Raw genomic sequence first — 24,320 nt, forward strand, 5'->3', positions numbered from 1 at the left:
CTGTATTTACATATTTTGATTCAAAATCTCCTTTATTCTCAGTTGGGAACAGAAAAGCCTTTATTATTCTCAGCTGGGCCCAGTCCCACAAACATTTCAGCTCTGCCCTCATCAGATGCAGATCACACCAGCATTTATCCCCACTAATCACCACTCCCTCTGGCACTGACATTATCCTGGGGAGTTTCCCATTCACCTGACATCAATTACCCTAGACCCTGCTGATACTTAATTCATATCATCATACTTAATTAATCATTAACCCCTTCACTGCAGTCAGTGTTCTATAATTGGTGTTCACAGCATCTGCAAAATATTAGGGGTATTTGACTGTACATTCATCATGAGCTCTTCTACTAGAGCACAAAGTACAGGCTACACACTTCAGCCATGTTTCAGAAGGATATCACACAAATATATTAACACCAGGAAAAATTAGTATTCCTTATCCAGCAGCTCCATAAATCTAGCAGTTACACATTTACCATTCAGTTCTCTTCAGAGGCATTTAATAAAGCCCTGTTCTCCCAAGGATATCAGGAGTCCTGCCTAATCACTTAGCTGGCAAAAGTGTTCATGGAGAGTCCATTGCAGAGCTTCATATTTCAAAATATAAAATAGAATGAAAAATTTAAAGAAAAATCCAATTCTAAATTTAACTGTTGTCAGCTCACTCTAGAAATGGGGCTTTTTACCTCATCATGCTACTGACAGAGACTGTAGTAAAACACATACCTAAAGTGAAATAGCAGGAAGCTGTGCATCTCTGAGAATGTCTGATGTTGTTTTGGGATACCATAAATATGGATATTTTTGTTACAGGAAGGCTGGAAATCTATCAAGCTTCAAAAATCTACTTTCTCAGACCTTGTTTTGTTTGTTTTTTCCATTAGAGAACTGTAGAATAGAGGGGGAAAAAAGAAGTCTAGTGTGTATGGAGTCTTTGGTGCAGGACTCTAAGCATACAGTGAGAAAGGCAAGGAGGCTGAGAAACGAAACTATACTGGGAACAGTTCATTTCAGAGAGCAACCAGATTTTGATAAAATTATCTATCATCAGTGGATTGGATTCTTAGAGTTAAATCCTGTGGGGTTTTGTTATATCTTATAACCTCTTTTCATGTTTATCTTTTAATGGTACATTTGAATATAATGTCTATAAAATTGCATTTATCTGAAAGAAAAGAACCAAAGAATTGGTACAGAGGATATATCAGTGGATCTTAAGTTAGCAACAAATCAGGAGGTCCATACTCTACATTTACTCTACTGAAAAACAAATAGCACATTGCTGATGAGATGCTTTCCAGGTCTTTATATTCTGCTTTTATTTTGTTTTGCTTTTAGCTTTACAGAAGAGAAATATTTAAAGAGCGGAGTATCTAACAAATCTCATTTCACAAGCATCAAGAAAGAGGTTAATGAGGTTTCAAAATAGGGTTAAGTGGTACCACCATCACAGAAGCTGTGAATGTTTGTAGAAGATGCACATGAAAGAAGACCCATTTTAATAGTATGGAAGTTTCTCACTTTCATTTCTTCTAGCAGAGTAATGTCAGAGAGATTTTTAAATTTTTATTAGAGGTGCAAGATAAAATAGAACAAAGCCACATTTACTGGTCTCATATCTTCACTAATCAGGTTTCAGAGATCAATTAATACAAAAATAAAAATTTAACTTTTTTTTTAATATGTATTTCTCTTAGAAATATCTCTAGCAAATACATCAAAGTTTTACATCAGTCCATGTCAGACTGAAATCAAACAGTTTTTCCTTGTGGCCAGGCAGAATACAATCATATCTGTAGATCAATGCCTATTACTTCACTTTGAAAACAAAATAAAACAAAAATAATCAAGCATTCTATTCCCTGCAGTTCCATTGAGCTGGCTGTACCAGTCTTTAACTTCCAGAGATCTGTGGGTCCATGTGGTAGGTCAAAATTTTAGAGGTTCAAAACCACCCCTCCCTGTTGCCGTCACCTCTGTCGTTTCCTTTTACCAAGAGCATTTCCAAAGAAAGCTATATTGCTACAGGAATCTTCAGCTGCAGAAGTCAAGGAATATGGTTTATATCTAGTAGTTGGAAAGAGTTCAAGCTCAGCCAATGAAGAGAAGATTTCTTTAGCTAAATTATTTTTGTTTAATTTTTTTCTAAAGAATTTAGCCAGAGGAAGACAGTGAGTATAGAAAAGTTCAGCCCAAACAGTTGAAATACCATGAAGATATTTATTATGAGACATGTCAGGCAATATTAGTAACAGGTCTTCCTACACCACCCCTTCCACCCTCCAATATTGATCTCCTTAAAGACAACAAATACAGCTACTAATTCCAGACCTGCTTGTAATGAATTATATCTCTCCCATTCTCTTTCAGGCTAATTGAAAAAAATAAGCCCATACATTTATGGAATACAAGGTCATGAAAAGCAGAATCTTTTTCACAAAAGAACTGTCCCAATGGTAAAAGCTGAGCAAAGCCAGGCTTCAGATTCTAGGAGTTTTCTTGTGGCTGGGTTATACATCTAATGGAGGCTCCATAGCCAGGACATGGTGTACAAAACAGGAAAAAGTCTGGTCCAACGAGGCACTCATGATGAAACAAACAAAAAAGACCTTGTGGCACAGGAGAGGATTGAAAAATAATCTTGCAAACTGCAAGCAAAATAACTTCTGAGTTATTTCTTTTTCACCTGTACCTGTTCTGAATTTGGGCTAGGACCATCATTTTTTCTCTAATCAGAAAATCTCTGATAATCATTAACAATATAGAACAAAGAGCAAATTTATAAACGTTTATATATAGTGCTTTGTGGGTTTTTTTGGGTTATTTTTTGGTTTCTCTGGCATAGGAAAAGCGTTTACATAAATTTCCAAATATATAATATTTGCATTTAGTTTATTTGTTTGATATCGCTCCCTGTTATTGATTCATAATATTTATTCAGAGAAAGTGTTTTTCAGTGGCACTAGTCTCTGTAATCTAGAATTATGTTAAATTAATACTTGAGACACCAGTTCACATAACTCATAAGTCCTCTTGTATTTGTCACCAAAAACAAAGGTTACACAATAAATAATTTGTTGGATTACACTGCATTATTAGTTTCCGATTTAGCACATTTCAGTTTGACAGGAGAGACAGACTGCTATTTCTAGTGAGAAAGCAAAATGCAACAGATAATTGGGTGACAATGACAGCTCAAAATCCTCCTTCCTTTTGCATGCCTAGTGCACAGTGCAGTGCAGACATGCAGCAAACACATCTGGCCCCAATATGACACAGTCAGCTGCTTGAGCTGTTCTTCCTCTCCAAATAGGTGCCCACACTATGAGCATCAGTTCTCCCTAGTTTGCATACTGATCATTGGCATAACAGGCTCAGGTTTTCCCCTAGTATCCCAGTATCCCCACTGGCTATTCCTCTTTCCCCAGTTCCCCCCAGAAAAACATTTCTTGACCCCACAGTCCACCTGGCCATTGATCCATCATGGCCAAACCACAGACATGAAGATGCAATGTCTCCTGGGGACCCAGGGGATGCTCAAAAGACAGTGGATTACCAGTTTCTATTCAGATACAAATATGTCCTTGAAGGAAGGAACAGTTGCTGTTAACTTTGCACCATTTGCAGAACTACAGCCGGAAAGGATATTGTTCCTTCAGGAAATACAAACTCTAGGGATCCCCCTTTAGAGAAACCACTTCTTTAATTGGTTAGAATAGTTCTAAGGGCTGCTATGAATCCTATTGTCCCTTTCTCCATCTAAAATTCTCTTATAATCTCAACCTAAATAATACAGACAGTATCAGAGGATTAACTCAAATTGAAATCAAATTATAACTTCCTTGCCTCTATACTCTTTTTAAAGTGCTCACATGAAAATCAGGAACTTTTTTCTATACACATTTTAAATTTCTTTTTAAGTCACCTTAATCATAACCGTGTGAATGTAAATATTTTCTAGAAACGTTAGGATATTTTAATTGCTGTCTTTGCTGTTTTATGGCTGACTGAGAAATGTTCTTTCTGGGTAGATCTCTGAAACAGATTGAAATATCCACCTAGATAAAGAAAGCCTCTCCTGGAGGGACTGCCTGAATGGCAGATGGACTAGCACACTCTTCCGGCTGTTATTGTTGTCTGACTGTTGACGATAAGTACAGACCAAAGAAAAAATTTTAAAGTAACTTTTGCTTACCAGCTGAGCAGAAAATAGCAGGCTGGTATAGAATAGAAATAGTAAATTTGAGGCATACGTGGATTTGGAACTGTAAAGAACCCCTGATAGGATTGGGCAAGCAGTTTCATTCCAAGTCCAAACAATCTGAACTGCAGCTATATAATTATGTTTGGATTTGGGTTTTTTTTCTGCCCGTAATATTTTGTTTGGCTTCTGAACAGTTTGGAAGTTAGAACTTCTGCTATTTTCTTATGACATTCAGTGTTGGCAAGGATGATGCATTTCTGAACTATGGAAATCTAAATCCCAAGGATATTTGAAAACCATCATTTTCAGTAAAAAAGTTTAGATATTGTGGGTAATCAGAGCAATGTCAGTAATAAGAGTTTCACAATGCATCAGTCTTGTGATTTTGTTTGCTTGAAAGGTAAGATGTGGGTCAGCATGTATGTGATATGAAGTATCAAACATTCATCTTAATTATTATGGAGGTGAGGTAGTGTCACTGATAAACATTACTCAAGGCCCTCCTAGTTGGATGTAGTCCAGGATTTCTCATTTGCAGAAAATGCTGTTTTGCCTGGTATTTGGCTGAAAATTCCATAGAACTTTTTAAATTCCTTGTGAGCTCAAGGTCCTGGACCACCCCAATATTTCTGTCAGACAAATCACTGTCTTCACCACCAAAATTGCCTCCTATAAAGCTACAATACTACACTTACATTGCCCAGCATGTACTGCATATTCAGAACACTAAGCATGACAGGTGAATCCAAGAGAAAATAAGATACAGAGTCACACAGAAATCCAAAATAATCTCTGCTCCTCAAACAGTAGCTGGAAGGATTGCATAAGTGCTTCTGTAAAGTACGCTGTACATTGATGCAACTGCCTGAGTTTAGCTGATCCTAGTTCTACTAATTTCTTGTAAAGTATTTACTAATTAGTTGGTCTTTAACATATTGACAAGTTTTTCCTCCAGTGCTAATGCCTCTTAAAGCACCCTCTTTACTGACCCAGAATCTTTGTTCTTGATTGCTCTGCACTTTTGACACAAACACTTCTACACGGGATGCTGACCCTTTACAATTTTACCTGAGACTGATTAAAATTAGAATTGTTTTTGTATGTGTTGCTCAGCTTTTTCCATACTCATTACTTCATTACCAATCTAAATTTTCAAACTGTATAACAAGTCAAATGATATAATATAATCTTATGCAGTGTTGGTAGCTGGTTGCTACAGTTTACAAAAAAAAAAAAAAAAAAAAAAAGAAAGAAAAGAAAAAAACCTTAATAAAAGCACATATTTTTGAGATTTCGAAACTTCAGCCAAGGACTTCTAAAAATTGGCCTACCATCTCCTTTGGAAATAGGCCTGCTAAAGAAAGTACATCTTAGTAAAAGTCCACTTCCAAACATTTTAACCCCACTTTAACCATACAAAGCTGGATGTTTAAATAAATGTATTCTGTCACAAAAATGTCAGGTGCTTCTTGTATGAAACTGAATTGGAGTCTGTGGGGACTCATTTTATTTTGTTCAAAGCACTAGTTAGGAAAATTGAGGGAACTTTTCCAGGACATTACATAATGATTCTTCATTAGAAGACTATAAAGTTTGCTGAGTAAAAAAATTACTTCTGGCTTCCATGCAGTGTAACCCCATTTAATGCTGTAAAAACCCCTGTAAAATTGGCTTGCACAGAGGCCAGATCTGTTACTCTGGTCATCCCTCATCAGTCACTAATATAGTTAAACTTGTCTCAGAGTTTCCACCAGCAAACCTCATCTTCAAGAGGTTATGATTCAGCTGTAAATTTTGACTCCAGAGTGAAATTTAGCAAAGGCTAAACTCTATAGTAAATAATAATTGTATTAATATAATTATATGAATTATGTTTTATGCTTTTAAGCTATTAAGCCTTAAATGTCCCAAACAGCTTTGTGTCTCCAATAATTTTTAAAAGATACTTTTAAGTCATATCTAGCTGATAGTACCAACCCCAGGCTAAATTCTTCTTCTCTGACCCTCCCCGTGATGCCCACTGCCCTGGGTACTAGCACCCCCACCCCAATGGCCTTCCTGGGAGAGTTCAGCTCAAATGTTGATGCAGATATTTCATTTCCACCACCACTGAACTGTAGATGAGGCCCCTACATTCAATCTCCTCTCCAGTTGCTCAGTCTCAGGGGCAGCTCAGGGCTTTTCAAAGCAAACAGGGGTGAGCACCTCCAGCCCTGGCCACGCTCACAGCACCCCCCCAGTGCGCAGCAGTGGCCCCCAGCTCTCACTTTCTTTCATTTTTTCACATCAGGTTAAAAGTCTTCTGCTCAACATAAAATTTTACATCTGCTGTTCATTGTCTTCTAAGATGCTTTGCTGGGTTTTTAATTTATGGTTTAAAATATCATATTTTTTAATGTCTTAGGTCTTTCATATATAAATCTGAATATCTGTTGCTGGTCACAATTCACATCCATTTTTAAAATAAAAGCAAAAGTTTCCAGAGTTCCCTCTTTCTTTGCAATTTTAAATGAAGAAACAAATGTCTACACAAATAATGCCCACACCAAACATAAGAATTTGACACTACATTACTCTTTCATACAAATATATGTATATGTAGTTTATGCATGCATAAAAACACATAATTTTCAATAAATTCCACAGCATGAAATTATGTCATTTGGAAAATGACAACAACAACATCATTTTAGTAATTTTCACCAAAAAGCACAACAAACAAACAAACAGACCAAAACAACTAAACCAAAGCAGCAATTGTGTTCCAGCCAGCATAGAAAGTCAAATCTGAGAATTTTTTCAATGATTTTGATAAACAACATATGTCTTTTTTTCAGTTAATAATTCTACCTCTCACAATAAATATCCTCTGTTTTACTTACTGGTAGAAAACAAACAAAAAAAAATGTCGAATTTTAGGAGCCTTAATTCCCTTAAATTGAGTACCTTTAAAAGAACTTCCTCACTCACAAATATTTTGAGGTCATAAGTATAAAGGAAAAAGTTAATTAGAGCAGCAAAAAGTTTAACAACATCAAGAGGAAAAGCAGCAGAAAAAGCTAAAATATTTTCTTCAGGATAAAAAAAAACATCATACAGTTCTGGGTCTCTGGGGCACAGTGCTGGATGTTGACACAGACTGGGGTGCAGCCCCATTGTTTTCTCTCTTACAGACACAAAGTCACAATTTTAAGTTGTAATTATGCATTTTGCAGATATGATTTTTCTCTGATGTATGAGAAAGACAAATCTTCATGAGCTCATGGCAAAAAAAAAAAAGGAAGAAACAGAAGACTTTCTTATTCACCCAAACTTTATTTTTGTGCATTTCAATAAATTAAATCTTCTGTCTGTAAGGTAAAATAAACACTTTTCAATTTCAGCTGATGAGATTTTTAAACCAGGCATTTTTGTCCCTTTAATTTGTTTTGCAGGTTCCAGTGATCGCTCACCTTTCTGAGGTGCCCAGGGAGGTGTGTGAGCTGCCCCTGTGCTGGGCTCGGTGCAGTTTGCACAGCCCACGGCGTGCCCCGAACTGCACCTCGTGCAACTCAGCCCAGAGGATGAGCCCACGGCCTCAGGACCAGCCTCTACAGGCATTTTCCTTCAGAAGCATTGCATGAAATGTAACAAATCTAAACACTTTTGTGGCTCTGACATTGCACATAAGGTTCGCTATGTGTTTAGTAAAATAGTAGGGGGGATTGTTTATGAGTTTCAGGAACTTAAAGTTTTTCATTCACAAAAAATATTAACCTTAAGTACGTGTGTGTGTTGTCTCTGGAAAAACATTTTGGTTTTAATCCAGCCATTATGTCTGTCCACTTCTTGAGGACTGTAACTTTGTAAATAGAGCACAACTTCTTCTAACTTACTGGCTGTTAGTATTTAGTAAGGTATTGCTATTAGTATTTAGTAAATCCTCAGCTTAAAATGCAGGTCTGCATAGGACTCCTTGCATACCACACCTTTTAAAAGCTTCAATAATGTCTAAAGCGTGATCAGTCCTGCCAGTACCCAGATCCACATTTTATAAAGTTGCTTAATGTCTCAAAACAAGGTTTAAATATACCAAGAAAATATTATAGACAGACCTCTAGCAATATTTTTATGTATCCATTTTTCCAAGGAAAAAGTGATTGAATTGTATAAGCTTCCCCTCTTCCATTTTATTATAAGAATTCCCTGGTGCTGTTAGTTCATTCAAAGCCAGAAGTATCACTTTACACAGTTTTTCATTGTACTCAGGGGAAGTATATGGAAATTTTAGAGCAATAAGCTACAAATGGGGAGCTGGACTACAGCCAGTCTGCATCCTTCTCATGCCCTTACATCAATTTTTTTCAGCATTTAGTGTTCTCCACAGTGTATATCCTGAGAGGCCATTATATTTGTTTTGGAGATGCAAAATGTAATAAGTAGACCTTTAACAATGATGTCGAAGAGGCAGAGCTGACATTTCTTTTTGCTTCAAGAAAAGTTTATTAGTGGAGCCTTTAAACACAAAAAGTATGACTTTTACATAATGTGCAGCTCTTGTGTTTCAAGTCTATTCTTTTCCAAGTGGTCAATAATTCCTGTTGTTGTCTTATACAATTTGGCAATCATTGTACAACTTGCACAAGTTGTTAGAAAGTGCATGTTGACCTGACATGGGGCCTCATGTTTTTCCTTTGTACCTTTATAAGGGAAAAGAGGTGATAGCCAGAATAGTGTTATAATTGCTATATGAATCATATTTTATGAATACAGAATATATTATTATAATGTTATTATAGAATGTTATTAGAGGATAATATTTTATGAATATACTCAAGTATTGGAGTATTTAAACCCACAGGGAAGTCACTGTTTCTATCTCCTCATGGCATGATGAAGCATTCATCAATAACACAGGTGACATTTTAATAGAGGGCTATTTCTCTTCCTTTAAATACTGAATATGTACATAAACATGGCCAGTGCAGACATCACAGTCACTCCTCAGTTATACCATAGAAGATAGATTTTACAATTGAAAAGTTCATTTATCCCATAGAAACAAGAGATAGATGATGTCTTTCTAGTGCATAAAATTCACTCTGTATCAAAACTTATAGGGATTGTCTTTATAAGATTTTCTTTTCAAAGGTTTCATAGGTCTTAGGTGTGAACTGGCCAAATCACATATTTAAAATCACATATTTAAAATCACATATTTGAATCAGATACTATGTGTGCTGTTTCCAATTGAGGGAAGGAAGTTGTTACTCTAAGGATAAAATTCTGCTGTCCAGTTTTAAAATTTACTTTAGAATAAATCAACACTGTAGTGTATTAAGATGGTCTCTTCTCTGATAATTAAAGGGGACTAAAATGATCAGTTCTGAAGAGCCTTTATATATTACAGATTTTAGCATTTAGACAAATTGATAACCTGGTCAGTGGAACAATGACAGGAGAAATGGTATAACCAGAAAAAGAAACAGTGCATGCCTGAAACTCAGATGTTAACACATTAAACCCTACCTTCTAAAATGTCTGTATATATCACCCCAAAGGTTTGTTCAGGATAGATGTGAGATGAGCTGGAATCAATAGCAAACTTGACAATATTAATGTGGTCAGTCACATTTTGAATTAGAGTCAGTTCCCAGAGATCCAGTTCCCGGGATGTTGCTAACACTTTTGTGATCCAGCAGAATAACAGCAACAAGATCCCATCATGTCTTAAGAGGCAATCAGTGAAAAAAATACCATCATAATTTATTATAAAAGCAAGTTGATTCAAGGCTAAAATAATATTCACCATACTTTTTTTTTTTTTTTTTGCAATATGTTCTAGAAAAAATAATTTCATCTTTCTGTACCTCTGCTGCATATCTGTTCAGAAAAGGGACATAATTTTTAAATTCTCCTAGATTTGTAATATTAGAGTGAAAGTCCTCATTACAAAGATGCTCTAATACCTTGTTGTGTATCTTGGAAGTGTCTAATACAAAGACAGCTCAGCTGGGATATTTCCTAAAGTTGGACTATGCACAATAGCATGTCAAACCCATATTTAACCAATGATGGTTCCCTAGTCTTAATATACATACATATATATCACTCCAAGTCGTTAGAAATGTTTTATTTTACTTAAATTTATTTGTGGAAAAGTGCTTCTACTATATATTCACTGCTATTTCAGAGTATGCAGATGATTTTTTAATTTAAGGGCTAATAGCAAGCATATTTAAGAGCAAGAATTCCTGATTACAGCTCTGTGTTTCTTTTACAGCACTTGATTAGTAACACCTAAAATTATACCGGGACCTATATTTCCTGCATCTTTATATAGCCTCAGGGCTATCATCACCACCAGAGGGGACACAAAGATTTTTGTATAACTACAAGATTAACAACTAGGGAAGTGAGAAACTGATTTTCAATTACGTACATAAAATAATACACTGTATATTCCATGTTTATTTTTAATATGAGAGAAACATTATGAAAATGGTACAAGATTTTCAACAGGTTACTTTTTAATACTGTTTTACCATTCATAAAGCTTTTTACCACACCAGTCTGTATGGACTCATTTTTCATGATGATTCTTCGGGAAAATGTGAACTTTTGACCTCCCACCTTCCCAACACAGCTTCTATTCATTAAAAAAGAAAAAAAAAAAAAAAAAGAACAAACAGCTTACACACACACACATGTACATGTAATACACATGGCGGATACAAAAAGAACTTGGTGTACTGCTTGCTTAAGGTAACCCCAGCAACAAGAAATCATTCAATTTATCAGGGGCAGGGAGTGGGGGGGATACATTTATCCTTTAAAAAAGAATCTCTCTTAAAGGCACAAAATAATATTCTAAATAACCATGTGACATTGACATTTCACACTTATGTATCCATCAATTCAGTTCTTGGAATTACTGTCTCATGGAAACAAAAAAAAGCAAATGAACAAATGGACAACTATATGACCAGGAACCATTATGAACCTTTTATTTTTTGCTTTATGTTTTTCAGGGAGAGTTATTGAGGTTCTTTTGCAGTTTGAATCTATTATCTTTAAGGTCTCTTCTAATCTAATCAATTCCATGATTCACTTCACTGGAAACAGGTCCTTTTTTCTGTATGTAGATATGCCTACCAGTGAGTTCTGAAAAGGATTAAAAGTTGGGCTCTTCATATTCACCACTGAAAGTCTCTCAAGAAAACAGACCTCTGACTTACACTGATTTTAAGAGGCTGATAACTGAATTTATTAAAAACCTGTTGTATTTTTGGACTGTAAGATTGGAACAAGCAGTTACAGCAGGGCATTACTATCTTAGCCAGCAAAGATGCAAGCAGACAACTTGCACATGGGAATTCCATATTTGTCAATAAACACCCTATCCTATGCTACACTAATATTATGACGAAATACTATACCTAATAAGAGGAAAGATATCACAGTTTTTCTGTATGATAAATTAATTCTTAGATTCTACTGTACACAGTATCTTCTTCTACACTGTGCTGTGTATATGGGTGTAAAGTGAAAAATAAAGTGGACAAAGAACTAAAAATATGTTTCATTCTTCTAGTTCCCTTGACACTGACTCACCAAGAAATGCCAGCACACTGAAATTGAATCTCAGGTGGACTGATAATCACCAAGACATCTGCTAGCCATCCAGGTTATCACTTCTTATTTGAAAGTGTTGTATTTTCAACAAATATCTGGCATTTTGATACAATCCTACATTCTGAGCTGAGTGCAGTGTTATAATACACATAATCCTAAATATGAAGAAAATTTAACCAAATCCAGTTAAAAAAGGAAAATAAAACACTGGGTAGTATCTGTTATTTTATTCAACTTTGAAATGTCTTGAAATATCTTGTGGGTAAATTTTAAAAAAAAAGGGAATGTCTTTCATCAAATCTGTGATCTGATGCCTCTTCATAGTTAATGGGCAAGCCTAAACTTGCTGATTTATGCAACATGAGTAAAAAGCTGAAATCACATTTACATTTCATAAATCAGATGACAGACATGTAGATACAAAACCACAGAAATCTACAGAATCTCTGCACTTCTAATCACTTAGCTGGAGAATTCAACTCAAAAATTAAGAAAGCTATATTTATTATGGTCAATAATATCAAGTTGTACTTCATTTTTAAATTAACTGTTTCTCAGAGATTGTACAATTATCCACAGACAACCAGTTTTATAATTTCTTCTGTGTTGTACTCTATTAAAGATTAATAAAGGTGCTCAGTCTGAGAGCACCACAATATAAGCAATTGCTCTAATCACTGATATTTTTATCTCCTCATTTCCTCTCAGTGTGCATTTGCCAAAATGAACACCCAACTACAAGACAGGGCCAAAACTTGTAGATGCTGAACAGACACAGCTGTCATTCTCTAATGTGGAGTTGAACACTCTTGTCAGAGCTATATAGGAATGAGTCCAGCTGATCAGTGTAAAATGCTCTCATCTCAGGGGGCTGGTTGCTCTAATCTCTGCAACAGTGCAGAGAAGATAGCACAAGGTTACTCATGCTGGTGCCTGATCTACCACTCCCCTTGTGCCCATTTTCCTGCCTAAGCCCTGCCCTGTGTGACTGCAGTACACCCATGGAACATACAATGCAACACAGTTCCATCTAGTTCTTTGGTTTACCAAAATGAGAATTTTAAGGACTGCAAACTTTCACTTCCACTAGAACCAAAAAATTGGGATCATTCATATTTAGGACCAGATCTACCAAGGTATATCTTGCAATTTTCTTGCACCTCCCTTACATATGATCTGGGACACACAGATGCTGCTGGAACATCCATAAATGACTTTCCCATCCTCTCTGACTTTCAGAAAGTCTTACATATAAATCTCTCCTCAATAGAAGTCAGTGTATTTGGTTCCCATCTAGACAAGTGACTGACTGCCTCAGTACTTTTTTATCAACTCAGGCAACGACTGCCTTGGGGGAAAAACTCCCACTGAAAAACTATAAACATTTAGAATTCGAAACTTTGCAGGCTTGAATTGGCAAGTCATTATGTGGAGCTGCATTGGAAACTTTATCCATTATCAATTTCCTGTGAAAGTTTCACATTTTTGAATGCTGGAAATCACTCAGGCGTTTCCTGCTGTTGTTTTATGAATACTGCAAAGAGCCTTGCAAAAGAAAAAATTAGACAATTAGTTCTATCCATCACAAGTTATATATTATTAACCTTGCTCTTATAATCCACTATCCATTGTTTGTTGGCCACTACACATCAGATTTGAGGGCTCATTAGCCCACAGTTAGCCAAGGATGAATAGGTAGGCACTTAGAGGTAAGCACAGATGTCTTTTTAAGCATGGTCTCCTGACTCAGAAACACCAAAGGTCAATTAGCAATATGACTGCTGCGCTGAGACAATGATGATGTGAAGAGAAGTTATTACCTCCTTAGGACATGAGGGAGCCTTTGGTGCAGGAGCACAGTAATCTGTGCAGTCAGGATGGCCTAAGTCTGAACAAAGGCGAAGTAGTGCCTTGAAGCCTCAGGACACCATTTCCCTTGTTCTCAAACTCAGTACTAAGCACTTGAGGCAAGGTTGAAATGTTAATGTAGGGGGTAAAGAGGGTCTCCCTCATTCTCTGGCTTGTCTTTCAAGGGATCTTCTCCCAGATTTCCATTTGAATTCTGAGGAGGAGATACATCAATACAGTCTTTCAAAAATAAATGAGGCCACAGGCACCCACTGACTGCACTCTATTTAAAACTCTCTTGTAATACTTTGGTTCAGCCAGTCTATAGGTTCTTGTACTGTACAAAATCCCTACTGAGTAATGGCAGTGCTACTTAGAGAGGTGCCAAATCAGCACTGCAGGGATCCCACAAGTCATTGCAGACAGCAGGTGACTGCAAACTGCCAGTAATGACCCACTGGAAACCTACAGATCTAGGTAGAGATGATATTGCTAAGAGGTATAGAGCTATAGAGAGGACAGAAGATTATAGAGAGACAGAACTTAATGGTGACACTGACAGTAGAGGAAGGAGAGTTTGCGAAATAGGAGCAAATAAAATGAATATATGTGCCTGAGATATTAATCTAGTGAGAAACAGAGTGCAGAGAGGCCAGCTGCTTGGACAGAGATTTACAGGAACCCTGAGTCTAAAACTTTGCAGTTGTAAACAAATGAATAGTGAAATAAAATGCCTGTATGACCTTGTGCCAGATTAACAGGTGTGGGGCTCCAATCTCCAGCAGATGAAAAAAATGGGACCAGAGTCCCACTCCCTATCCAGTTAGGGTTTGCTGGAGGCACCACTCTATGGCATGGTGCTTTGCATTCATACCACTATGAACTAGAGTAGCAAGACAAATTCTTTCAAAATGGATGATATATTTCTCATTTCATAACAAAAATTCTTGTTATTTTCTTGTGATTCCTTGCATTGCATTTAGAGTAACTGTGATTTATGGAGACAGGTCATCAAGAAATATATTAACAATGTAACCATGGTTTAGCAGAGAACTTCCTTCCATCTTATATATTTTAACAATTTACCTTGAATCCAATGGATTTCCAACTTCTGTGAAAATTAATCTGGTAATGTAAACTAGATCTGGGGGGAGGGGGTTTCTTGCCTGCATGTGTTTGCAGTGAAAGATTATCACCACAGTGCTAGTTGCAATATTACCTAAAATGAGAAGTGTTCTAACTAAACAAAACCAAACCCAGTGAAACCACAAAAAGAGCATTGTAAAACAAAATCAACAATAAAAAAAAGATCTGAGAAAAATGGGATCTAGCATTTGCATAAGAGATTCTAACATCCTGAAGTGGAAGATTCTAAAAGCAGATGATCATCACCACCAGTTAAATCAATGAGGGGAGTACTGGAGATGTTTCTGTTGGCAATGTAAAAAAAACAGTGGCATTACTATTAGGCCAGGTTTGTCTAAAAATCAGTAGCTGGAGTAAATTCTATTAGCTCAGAAGGAACCTGGGTAATATCACCTTCTGAGTCACAGATGGTGGATCATTCCAGTGTAAAAGTGATATATATTATTTAGTCTGCAACTGGAAATTATTATCATTTTGCTGACTTTCTTCCTGTCAGCTAACATGCCAGGCCATCTTAAAGTATATAAACTCATCATTGAGTGTAAACCTGTCACCTCTACTTAATGGAGAGAGTTAGACATGGGAAAGAATGATTTATGTCATTCTAGGGTGACCCTACAAAGTCACTATATCTCCCTAGTGGCCATGGCAGGAACCAAGCTTAGCTGAGTAATCTTCAGGCAGTTAAACAAGTTCCTGTGATCATAATCCTAAATCCAATGAAGTCCTCGATGTGTTTGGGCCTGGCAAATTCCTAGAATTGCAGGTGAATCAGTTAGCAAAGGCTTTTCGTGCACTATAGGAATAAATTCCTATTCTTAGGTATCACAACACCAACCAAAACACCTTCACACCTGGAGGCAGAGTTCCTCCTCAGCAACAAGGAATAAAACCTTCCTGTAGGGTCAGGGATGGTGAGAGGAATCTTGTTTTCTGCCAAGGGTTACCCACAGAGCAATACAATAAGCAGAAGCTGCTTGTTAAATTTCCAAGCAGCTTCAGTGCATGTCCCTACTATTCCCAGACAGAGTTCTTGTCCCGGGAAGCAGCTGAATGGATGGCTGGGTGAGCAACCACAGCCCTCAGCCTGAAGGCTACTCAGAGACGACAGTATGGTGCTCTTGGCCCACCTCCAGTGTCCACCTTTGTGAACTTTGGAGAGGTGTTGTGAACTTTGGATGCCACTTTGTGGTACCCAGTCTCAGATGATTGCCTATGCCTTTGGTTCACCTCCCTCTCACAACAGCCCAGGAGGGAAGGCAACATCCTTTGGATGCTTGGACAAGCTCTTGCCAAGTTCACAGTCCCGTTCTCACTAGGGTTGCATCTCCCAACATACAACTTTGCCTTATTTTTCTTGTCTCCTAATGCCAATGGGAATTGAATTCCAAGCCCTTGTCAGCCATTTAAGCACTCCAGTTCTTCAGATGGGAGAAATTTTGTCTGAATATATAGATGAACCTTCTTGTCACATTCTAAATACAAGAAATTGGCTAAAATTTCATTGTACAATGCTTTGGCAAGTGCTTCATAAAAATAACTAGGAGGCATCTACTGACAAATTTATTTATAGAACTAAAATATATCTAGAGGTTATCACTTCTGTTTAGCAAACCTGGCACATGCCTGGCAGACAGGAAAGCAGAGTGTGTGTACTGAATGGTTTTACAGATCCTTTTTCTGAAGAGGCTGCTGGTTCTTGTAAGATCATGTGTTACTGACATTTGTCAGTGTCATTGATTTAGAAGGACTTACCTCTTGCCTCTTTTAAATCACTGGCAAATACTTCCTAAAATTATCACTGATTATTCTAATTACTGTTAATTGAATTCTAATACCAATTTTTTTTACTCAGTCTTGCAGCTAATTCCTACATTCAGATGAAATTCATAGTGACCTCCTTTTGAAGTTCAGTTTCAGTTTTTCCATGCATTTGTGCATCTCCTGTCTTTAGGTATGTTCATGAGCACTGTGTGTAAATGAACATACTCAGTGGTTTAGCAATTAATATGAAATAATGCATTAAATTTTTCAGGACGCACAGATTATAAAGCTTTGCTAACAATGGGTTTCCAAAGCCACTTTTTTGGTTTTTTTTAGTTTTTGGTTGGTTGGTTGGTTGGTTTTGCTTTGTTTTAATGGAGAAAATACATTAAAACTTGCTTTTTGGAGAGGTAGAATGTAATAGGGAGTATTTTTTTTTTAAAGACAAAATGCAATACTCACCTCCATAAGCAGACTTCAGCTTCTCCTATACCTTAGATTTGGCTTATTAACTCATATTGTTTGGTTTTATTTTATTTTATTTTTATTTTTATATTATTTTTCTCTTTTCCATTTTTTCATAGCCTGCAACTCTTGTCACTGTTTTCATTATGACATCCCTCTCATTATAATTTTTATTCCCTTTAAAGAATAGGTTTGTAAGCCTAATGATAGATATTTTTTCAAAATATGGGACTATAACTTTCACCCAACTACTAATCTGTTAATATGACTTGAAAATAATTTTCTTATGTATGAAAACTGGTGTCACTATAGTTTTCTATGGATATCATATAGTTCTGTAATTTTCACTGGCTGAAACAGCTCACATCCTCTCTAGTAGCTTAGATTCTTCTCTCTGTTGTTGTTGTTGTTGTTGTTAAATTAAACTGCTGTTTGATAGAGTTTATTTTGCTTCCACTTGAATTCTGTGATATTTTCCAACCAAGCAAGAGATTTTTGCCAGGAGGCTGTATAATTCCCTTATGATTATGTATGCTTTCCTCCCTCTTTCCAGCCCATCTTTTAAGCTGTTTTTACAAGTTCTCTAGATACTCCAAAGTGTTCATAATTTATCTATCATTCCTTTTGAAACACCCTCAAAAATGTTCATTTTCATATACTCCGTGATTACAGTTTTGCAGATAACAGAAAATTTGTTGGTTTTTAATATCTGTCATGTATCTTCTCCTTTCTTCTGCTCCAGTCTCCTGAATTCTGTAACATAGAAGATAATCTTACAAACTCTGCATGTTCTTCAGTAAGTAGATAGTGACACTGCTGAATTTTGTGTACTATTTCAGCTTTCTACAGACATCAGCATGGCAGTCACAACCATGCACTTGACATGCTCTGCTTCTATTGAATACAAGATTTCTTCTAGCACACTGGTAAATCTGACCCATTTTCTTTCTGAATTGGATATACTCAGACAACCTGTCACAGCACACTGTATGACATGGAAACAGAGGACACAGGAGCTCATGATCACAGTGAAATGAAAGTCCTCTCAGATATGCAGTCACATTTGCTTGTTCTTGTAGATGGTAAGGAGTGAATGTTGTGTTGACAGGAGTTATTTTTCTAGAGATTGGAAAAGATGGGGACAGGGAAATTATTAAATGACCCCCATATCCATTTTCCCTCCTTAGTGGCTTTTGCTGTTTGGTAGCCAAAGCAAAGGTCAGTTAAACAACACAGTCTTACTTTTAAACTTCACTTTTGTATTGTTGCAAAAAGACTTTAAGCACAGATTCAGGCAGACCAGATAATCTGGAGTAACTTGCCCGATAAAGTGTTTTGCATCTTCATTTACTCCTCCACCATTTGTTTCACAAAAAATGAAGCTTCATTTTGAAATTGAGAGATAGATAACCTATAGCATAGAAACACAGACTGAGTGATGAATGATGCAAACCTAGAGGATTTATCTTATATTAGTAATACTAGACTGAAACATGCTGGTGGTTATGATTAGTTCTTATTAAGAGTCATTCCTTCCATTATACTCCTTTCAGTCCTAAGGTTAAGACATGTTCATCTTTAAAAGCATGTTCATGACACTTCAGAAAATGTCTTCAAAGTTCAGATGTTGAAATTTTAATGTTGACAATTTTTTAAAATGTTAGAAACATTTGAAACATGTATCATTACTGTTTCACCCAGCAGTAAAATGATATGATTCCTCACATTGTTCTTCTTCAGGAGCATGGAGTCACACAACTTAGAAATTGAAGAATATTTTAGAGAAGTGAAATATATTCCCATTTATCCATCTCGTAACTCATCTAAGTTGTATCTTCAGACTCAGTGAATGAATAAAGAATTAATCATTCAATCCTGTGTCAGAGTTTTTATTCCAACTCCCTTCAGAGTTCCTCCCCACTGCTACCTAACTTTTCCTGACAGGTATTTCCCCTGAATTAAGGTTCTCAGAAACCATCATGGTTTTCACTGCTTGCAGAAAAGACTGCAGGAGGAAGCTCTTAATTGCTCTTTTTACCAGCAGCAGCTGGTAAAAGCATTAGGTCTTTCAATCCCACTGAAAATTGCAAACTTTTTTAAAGGAGTTTGCAAGAAGGGACCAAATTCAGAATGGGCTCACAGTGCTAGGACAGAGGAAAAAATGAGAGAGGATACTTTATCTGACTTTTCAGTGTTCTGTGGGTTCCAAATTAGGAATAAAAAGAAACCCACCGTTTTAGAAAGCTGACTCTGTGGGAGGTCTGAGTGAAATACTCCATAGCAGAAGGCAGAAGCCTTTCAGGAAATGTGCCATTCCTTCTGCATTAACTCTTGCCTCTCTTGAATTATTGCTACTAAGCTCGCTAGATCTGGTGACTGATAAAATGTTCTTCTAAAAGTTTGTCTTGTCCAGGACCATTCCAGTACAAGTTGTTGAAGGCATTTGTGCAAACAATAGAGCTCTGTGGGAAATATATGGTATAACACTGATGGCATTTTTAAGTGCTGTTTAGCATGAGAGTAAAGGTTTACACAGCATACAAAATATATAGCTCTGGTTGCTAAATGTCTGCTGCCAGCACTTCCTGATGTCAACAGTGGCTGCCATTGTTTAGTCAACTTGATATCTTTAGAAATATAGCTGTGAAATTCTTTCCTCAAATGCAAAATGAACAGCCCTAACAAACACACTGAGCTTTTGCCGACATGAAATTCCCTTTAGGATTAGAGGAAGCTGAAGAGGTTTGTTAGCATAGTGCTCAGTGCTGTTCAGTGGGTGAGGTAGGAGGATATTTAAAAGTACTCAGCCTGGCCTGATTGTATTCCTGCTAAATTCAACCTCCCATTTGTTTTAATGGCCAGAACAGAAAATAATCAGTAGTACAAACTGGATCTGATGGAGAAACTCCTCGAGAGTTGCCCTGTAAAACTAACCAAGTTACTGGATCATAGTTGTCTCTTTGGCTTTGAACCCTCAAGGTTTTGTTTTTCACATCTCTTGCTTTCCAGTACCACTTTGAGGCATTCCTTTCATACAGAAAGCACCATTTTGGTTTCTGTAAGAATGTGATAGCAGTGCCTCAAACTTTCTATTTAAAAGTATTCCTCTGACTTGCTCTTTCAGAGCTCTCCTACATTGCTTGCTGCAGGCTTTAGATAGTGAGCAAAGAAAATTTCTTGGGGTAACAAATCTTCTCCCTCCACCTCCACCTCAACTGCTTTCAGATTTGGTCAAGATTTAAAGTGAATAAATATGACTTGAGATCCCAGTATTGATTGGAGTGAAGATGGGAGACAAAGGAGAAAATAAGATAGAAGAAAGCATCCCATTTGCAAGGACTTGTGCTTTAGCTTTTGATTTTACAGTGCAAAAGAATGCACTAAATTATACGCAAACCAGGACAGCAGAACAGTAGTAAAATCTGCAAAAACAAGTTAGGGATTTCTATTGGTTTTAGACTTCTTATTTTTTCTCCTTGTACAAACACAGTAAGCACAGTGAAAACTGAAGATTTTGATAAATACTACTGTGAAGTACTGACAGGAGGAGGTTTGCATGTTAAATCTGCAATCTGACCTGTACTACATGTTATGGGATCACTTTTAATCTAAAAAGGATTTCTTGAGTATAGATTTTGAAACATTACATTCAAATATATAAACAGTATTACTCAGTACTGTATCTTCCATACTTTTTCTTCCCTAAGAATGGTTATTGAGTTTCATCACTCCTGATCAAGACTAAATCCTCTGTCATCATAAAAAAGAGAGAGGGGTCCCCTAAATTTAGGCTCCCAAAATTCAGTCATTTCATACCTAAATCTTAAATCCTTGGGTTTTGTGAAAGTTTTTTGTACTCTGCTTCTTAATCACACTATCTGCAGTCTTTTTTTTTTTTCTTGTTTTTCAAAAAGTGACTGTATAATACAGTATTTTCTGCAAACAAGATAGGTAGAAAAGAATACCAGAGATGTGCTGAAGGACAGACACTCTCTTTTCAGAAGATTTCATCTCAGAGGTGAAGCCTGTCTCACTCATGTTAGCTCCATTGCTACTGCAGCAGCTGCATGTTTACTCCCCATGATTGTCCCTCTGGTGCCACTGCCAGAAATGGCAATTCCCATTCAGTGAGTGACCACAGTGCTACAGCCAGCAGCACTGGCACCGACAGGGCACACAGATAGCTGAGAGCTGTGCTCAAGCAGTGTGTGTGCTGAAAGAACCCAAACAAAACAAAACAGCGTGGAAAAGGGTGTCTGAAATTTAGCTTTTCATTGTTCGTTTATAAGAGTTTTGGAAACAAATCTGCCTGAGGATGCTGGGACTTGTGTGTACAAAAGCACTATCTGCAGCTGTGGTGTGTGTGCTACAATAAAAGTTTTGAGAAACAGCTCAGCATTGGTCCATGAGGCCAGTGAGTCTTGATGCTTGTCTTGCACACACACACCCACAGTGCTGGCATCCCTTTGCAGTGGAATGTTGGAGTAATACTCCACTTCTAGTCTCACACCACTAAAAGAACAATTTACCTCAACATATTTCCACAGATCTAGGCAATAACACTTTTTAAATAACATATTACTTTATATACAATTATTTCTAGTCAGATTTACACTATTCATTTCAAACAAGGCTGGGTGTATGATACTGTGTTAAAGCAGGATTTTACCAGTTAGAATTCTGGATTTGAGGGACGGGTTTTCTGTGCCCACCCTTCTTATCTTCCCTTTTTTCTTTGAAAAATAACAATTTTGTGTATTAAAATTTGGATTATTTGCTACTGATGGAAGTAGCAATAACAAAACTAAACAATAACAGATGTTTTTTTTCAAGTTCAATAATATTTAAATCAAAATTCATCATTCATAGTCAATCTTGGACTCATTTTCACATATTTGGAACTTAAAATATTAGGAGTTCATGTCCACTGAAGTACTAGTGGAAGCTGTTATAAGTAACTTCAAAAAAACTTAGTTTATTTTTGGAGTGTTTAGAGGATGAACATCAATAATTCTTTGTTTAGTCCACTGAGCATTGCGACTGTGTCTGAATCACTACAGCTTGTCTTGGATTAACATTTTAATCCTCTGGTTTTGAAGAGGTGAGATATAACAGAGTAAAAAGATGTATTGCAGAATAAAAGTTAGAAAACTAGTTCTTCTCTTACCAGGAATATATTTTGTTTGCATATTTAAATGGGTACTCTCAAATTTGTTGGCTAGAGAACCATTAAACATTGAAGAGTGTCTTAGGCATGTGACTAAAATTAATTTCTCTGATGGAGAAATTTCTGTGTAATTTTAAAGTATAGGAACAGCAGTTCCTTAATTAACATATGGATTGCTATAAAAGGGTATATTATTTCTTTAACTTTCAAAGTATTGCATGCCTACCAGTTAAAGAAATAGATAGTCAGTAAAAGAAAGAAAATTAGTTCTTTCCTATTTTCTTTTTTAGGTAAAAAAGCAAGGGAGTCAATAGCTGTGGTGATAATGCAAGAACTATCTCTCAAAAACTGCAAAAAAGAAAGATAAGGCAGTGTTACAACTGCTGGAATTTTGAAAAGCAAACATATAGAATGCTAGAAAAAAAACAGCTCTCCTAAAATTCCTAAAAAAACTTAAACCTTCCAGGAATGCTACCCATAATAAAAAGGGGAAAAGATAAACACAACATTCTTCAGGACAAGCATTCTTTTTGTTGCAACTCTACATATGAAAGCTGTTTGTTTGAATCTTTCCTTGCTGAATACCAGTGATTTAAGCCTACAATCATCTGATAGCTGTTCATCTGATGGTACAGGTCACAGCTGACAGGCATGCATCAACCAAAACCTCTATCTGCCTTTCCAGCTGGTGAGCAACATTTCAGGGACATGAGATAAAGTCCATTTATCTATTCAGCTTCATATGTGCTCATTGTTTGAAAGAGAGGTAGCATGGGCAGGTGTTACTCCTCTGGCTCTGGGGTCATGTCATGGTTTTGCACAGCCTGCAAATCAAAGGTGCAGAGGAACCACCCATTTGTGGAGGTTCAGGCAACACGACTCATAACTACTAAGCCAGTACTAGACTGAAACATCTATTTTTTTGTTTGTTTCTCTGACAACTTTTTTTTATAACCATTCCTTTAGTAACAGAATTATCCCTGATATGGCTCTCTGGTTTAATTTTTTTGGAATCACTAGTGTGTTTTGGGTGTTTAGTATGCACTATGTCAAAAAATTTCTTTTTTTTTTGTTTTACACAGCTTTTGGGGTGCAGTTTTCTGGTGGCTCAGAATTAGCCTTATAAAACAGACACTGGCTTTTGCCTGCATTGATAGTTTTGCTGAGTGAAGAGCTCACGAAGCTCATAGTTAGATGGATTTCTGTATGCTTTACTTTAGGAACAAAGCCATTCCTTCATAAAGCGTTGGGTTGTCTTGGGTTTGTTATTGATGGGGATCATGATCCTTTAAAGGTTCATACATGAAACCTCCTCCCTCTGAAAGTGGCTATGCTTCTGCTCCTGTGGTTGTCACAGAGTACATGGTGATGTTATCTTGCTTAGGTGAAGGAAGTAACACCACAGAGAAGGAGAGGCTGAGAAACAGGTACCAGAAACTGTAATTAGGCACAGCAGTTCATTAACGTTTGTGTAGGTGTCTCGGAGCTGCCTCAGCCATTAGGAGTGTGGTTTTGTTAGAGTCACCTGCAGTGCACAAGGAGTTGAAGAAGTCAAACTATTCAGCAGATGAGTTTGTACCAATAGCACAGGGGAATAACATCTAGAAAAAACAACTGTGTAAATATGTAGGTCCATGTCATTTAAGTTTTTATCATTTTGGCAGCCTGAAGCAAAAATAAACCTGTCATTCCTATACCTGAAAGGATGGAAAGATTGACCACTTAGGATATTTTTTAGTTTAATGAACTATCTAGAAAGATGCTTTGTTACTGAAGAAAAGTTAGAACAGTAAAGACCACCTCTCCTTCAGAATAATTCTCAGAAAAACTTTTATTTCTCCTCATGTGTTTTATTACCTCTTGAATTGACCCAAACTGCCTTCATGGCTGAATAAAATGTGTCAATTCCTACAAAACTTATTAATTTCTTATATTTAAAGAACAAGTAATAGACAGTGACAAACACAATAAAAGTAACTGAAGCAGCACAGATAATGACAAGGCATTGGTATTTTTAATGCAAACAGAAATAGAGAAATACTGAAGCAACCTTTTCACTACAACCCCAGGTTCCCATACTCAGCTTCAGAAGTCCTTGAGCCC

General features: G+C 36.7%; 1 long non-coding RNA gene across 2 annotated transcripts in view; it reads right to left on the reverse strand.

The window, feature by feature from the left end:
* LOC146768116 (uncharacterized) overlaps positions 1-24,320 on the reverse strand; it is a 175,488-nt gene that overhangs the window by 29,171 nt on the left and 121,997 nt on the right. For both annotated transcript variants that reach the window (XR_014950574.1, XR_014950573.1), the window contains one exon: positions 1-24,320. This exon is cut by the window's right edge. This is a non-coding gene — a long non-coding RNA (uncharacterized LOC146768116).

This window comes from Lonchura striata, chromosome 2 (assembly GCF_050655825.1).
Source record: "Lonchura striata isolate lonStrDom1 chromosome 2, ASM5065582v1, whole genome shotgun sequence".
NCBI classification, from domain to species: domain Eukaryota; kingdom Metazoa; phylum Chordata; class Aves; order Passeriformes; family Estrildidae; genus Lonchura; species Lonchura striata.